Raw genomic sequence first — 4,181 nt, forward strand, 5'->3', positions numbered from 1 at the left:
GGTTACTCACAATCCCAAAGTTAAGAGACAGAGAGAAACTTTGGCTCAGTTGTGATCATGTGACGTTTAATGTCATGTGTTATGCATATATTGCAAGGGGTCACTGAGTTATCAAGCTAAAATTTATTACAAATTTTTGCTCATCTTTGGAACAAATTATTTGCAATCTGAGGTTTTATTGTATTTAACAGTAACAGCATAGGGTTAACTAACTATGTAAAGGTTCATAAAGCTCAAGAGTTATACTAGTAAAGTTTAAGGAGGTAGAGAACTGGGGAATGAGAAATAGGAAAGTTTGGAAAAATAATGGAAGAGGAATAGAGAAAAGTGATCTAGAAGTCCTACTGATGAGTAAAAGGATTTTAATAGTACTAAAAAGTCACACAAAAGAAGAAAAAGATGAAGAGGAAAAAACAGAAAAATATAGGAAATAAAAGAAATATAAGGAACAGAAAAAAGTTAAAAGAATAAAAGAAACAAAATGAAAAAAAGAACAAAAAAAGGGAGGGGGGAAAAAATCCCCTAGCTCCACCAAAAACCATGGAAGGAAAAAGATAAATAAAAAATAGAAGATTTGAAGACTGAATAAAAAAACTCCTTTGAATCAGTGTTTTTCTTCCCAGAATCTGTAGTCTTAGAATCTAGCCAGTCAGAAATTTCTCCATCTAGTTTTAGGGTGTATTGAGCTTGTAAGGTACTTGCCTGCTCCAGAAGTCCATCTGTGCATTCAACTTAGACTTTGGTAACCTTCCAAGCCAAGGTACGTCCTTGCTCTTGTTGTAAATGGGAAAAGTGATCAGTCTCCTGTCTTCACTGGACCTAGTTTCTGGCAGCAGGGAATTCAGACTGTAGGACTCAATGTCAACACTTACCAGGCCCAGTTGCTCCCTACAGAGGGCAGGGCTCATGTGCTTCCCAGCCTGAGTTGGTGGATAGTTGTGCCGTGGGTCTGCTTACTGCATCCTGTAAATTCTTTATAGGCTTTTAAAAACTAAAACACCAGAAGTTACACATCTACAGTGTTATCAGAAGTATTTGTGAGCCATACACATTTGATAATCTGATTTTTGGGATCTCAAATAATACTTTATGGCTTGTTATTCTCCTTAGTTAATAGGTAGAGTATTTTTTTTTTTTTTTTTTCCTGTGTCAAATCCAATGCTTGTAAAAGAGAAGGATTTGCTATCATTGAGGATATATGTAGGAAAATAGCAGTGATGTAGGATCTAAGGAAAGTTATAAGATTTTCTTAAATGGTTTCTTTAAAGGCAGTATTCTGGGAACACCTCTATAGCTTTCTAGACAACAACTCTGGATTTAGCTTAATTCAGCTATTTTTTATGAACAGTTACTGTGGGCAGGCACTACAACTGGGACTGTGAATATAAAGATGAACACGGCACTGTTGCTGGCTTCAGATATTTGCAATTGAATATAATGAAAACAACAGGAGAACATTGTCGTGGCTTAGCAGTAAGGAGTGACATCTGGCCTCGTGTCCGGGAAAAACTGGTGTTCCTCAAGCTGACAAATTTGGAGGAAGAAAATGTTCAAGTTAAGGAGCTTTGCAATTTAGGGAAATTGGGTGTGATTCAGTACTGCTAGAGCATAAAGATATGGGTGTGAATTAAGCAGACACTATCTCATGCAGGGGCTACTGAAGATTTCAAAGGGGGTATGATTTTCCTATTGTTGCAGTAGTAAATTAAGTGGCATAAGACAACACATATATTCTCTTACGATCTGGGGGAAAGAAGTCTAATGCAGGAGGGCAGGCTTATGTTCCTTTTGGAGGCTGTAGGGGAGAATTCATTTCTTTGCCTTTTAGAGGCTGCCTGCATTCCATATGATCCCCATTATTCAATACTTGATTCTCCAGTCTCATCATCTTCCTCAACTCTAACCCTTCTGCTTCCCTCTTATCATGTGGTTTGTGATTACAATGAGTCCACTTAGATAGGTCAGTTCCTGATTTCAAGATCCTTCATCACATCTGCACAATTCCTTGTGCTATGCAAAGTAACACAGGCACTCACAGGTTTCACAGAATAGGAAGGGAAGGTCTTGGGGAGGGGGACTGTTCTGCTTACACCAAACTGTATCTCATAGTTTTTGGTAAGCCATTTGAAGATTAAGAGCTGATGACACTGATGTAGTGGCTGTCAAGATTTTGCCCATGTGAAAATCATCTAGGGCTTACTATAATGGTGCCAGGGATTCTGATTCAGTGTTTCTGGGGTGAATCTGAGAACAGTATTTTTGAACAAGCAGCCAGATGATTCAGATGCAGGTGTTTGGCCATCACTCCTGGGGAGACACTCTTCTGATGGCTGAATGGACAACAGGCTAGAGAGAAAAGAGCTTAGAGGCAACACATTTGTTGCTGGACTCATCAGTAGTACTTAACAGAAAGTAAAATATGTGTTGATGATTAACAAATAACCTTTCAAACACCCAGAGGGACAGTGTGTATATTCATTAGGGGAACATGTGGCAAAGTCAGACAGATCTGGTCTTAATTTTATCGCTTAGACTTTTCAAAATTTCTTCATTTTTCTTCAAGTCTCAATTTCTTTATGTGAAAATGAGAATGATAACATTTATCCTGTGCCGTATGTTGAAGATTAAATAAGAGGTGTAAGAAGACCACTTAGCACAATCTCAGACAAACAGCAAGTGCTCTCAAATAAAGGCTTTTGTTTTCTATGTCATTATTTCTAAAGGACAGATGTAATTTTCAAACAATTTGATAATTTAATTCTAAAATGAATGCACAGTATCTGTGGATTGTGTTTGTCACGCACTTACCTAAACCTCTACAGAAAACAAGATAATAAGGACAATAGTCAGAAGAGACCCTGTAAGCAGAGTCAACCCATCCGGTCTCTTAAATTTATAAGGCAATACACAGGACATGCTCCTTTTTGGTTTTTCTAACCCTGTTTCCCCACCTTTTTAGGCCTGAAGGTGATGGTCCTGGCTGAAGGCAGAGGAGGAGCAGAAATATCAATTTCAAAACACCCAGTGCAGTAGACAGTGAATAGCCCCTAGGAGAGAGGACTTGCCAGAAGACGTGCTTGGGGATGACCGGAAATCCCACCTCACAAGTGATTAGAAGCAAGAATATTCAACACAACAGGACTCTGTGTTCATTGCTTCTTGGCCTTTTGGCTAAGATCAAGTGTAGGACTCTGTGTTCATTCAGAAAATCCTCTATTTACAATTCATGGAGAATTTTAGGAACTTTAAAATAAATGGAACAAAATTTGTCTTTTAAGCCTTTCCAGGCAGAGATAATAATTTAGTGGCCTCATAAGGGTATTTTTGAAAATGGGAAGTAGAGAAATAAATGGGTTTAGGAAGAGCCTTTTAGCACTAACGTGTGATCAAGGACTTCTGTTTTGTGATTTCGATAGATTCCCTGTATTTGTTTGTTTGTATATTTATTTAGTTTTCTGAGAAAGGAACTCACTAAATAGTCCAGACCAGCCCTGAACTTCCTTTGTAGTCCAGGCTGGCCTCAAACTCTTGATCCTTTTGCTTCATTAGTGTAAATTCTGGGATTATAGGTTCCATTTTAATTTTTTTTTCATTAAGGGATAGAAGATTATCCTTAAGGGAATTTCTGAGTAATCAAGTAAACACATTTGCCTGCTGAAGAGGGTGGTTGTCCCAGGCTTTGGAAGGTGAGATAGGAGCAGAGTTAAGCTATAGCTGGCAGGTGACACCAGCCCTGTCCTTTCATTCCTGTAGTCAGGAATACTGGTTATCAGAGAAGCAGACAGGTTAGAGCAGTACAGCACACATGAAAAAGCATAGATTAGATTCAGCTAATATTGTTAGTCCAGTCACAGACAATTTTTTCTTAATAGAGCAAAACAATAATCCATAACAAATTTCAAGGGGAATCTTCAACCTACTTAAAATAAGAGGTTGCTATTTGGGCATGGTGGCGCATGCCTGTAATCCCAGCACTTGGGAAGCTAAGGTAGGAGGATCACTGTGAGTTCAAGACCAGCCTGGCCTACCTAGTGAGTTCCAGGTCAGTCTCAACTACATAGTGAGACCCTGTGTCAAAAACAACAACAACAACAATAAAAAATAAGAGGTTGCTCTTAGTTATGCAACACCCACTGACACTTAAATAACTGCTATGTATTGCTTACTAGCAGCTATGTTTA

At 38.5% G+C, this 4,181-nt stretch overlaps 1 pseudogene; it reads left to right on the forward strand.

Moving 5' to 3' along the window:
* Nucleotides 1-3,151: 3,151 nt before the first annotated feature.
* Nucleotides 3,152-3,327, forward strand: LOC117284087 (annotated as a pseudogene).
* The last annotated feature ends 854 nt before the right edge of the window (nt 3,328-4,181 follow it).

Source organism: Fukomys damarensis, unplaced genomic scaffold (assembly GCF_012274545.1).
Source record: "Fukomys damarensis isolate Sample0158 unplaced genomic scaffold, DMR_v1.0_HiC HiC_scaffold_33, whole genome shotgun sequence".
Lineage (NCBI taxonomy): Eukaryota > Metazoa > Chordata > Mammalia > Rodentia > Bathyergidae > Fukomys > Fukomys damarensis.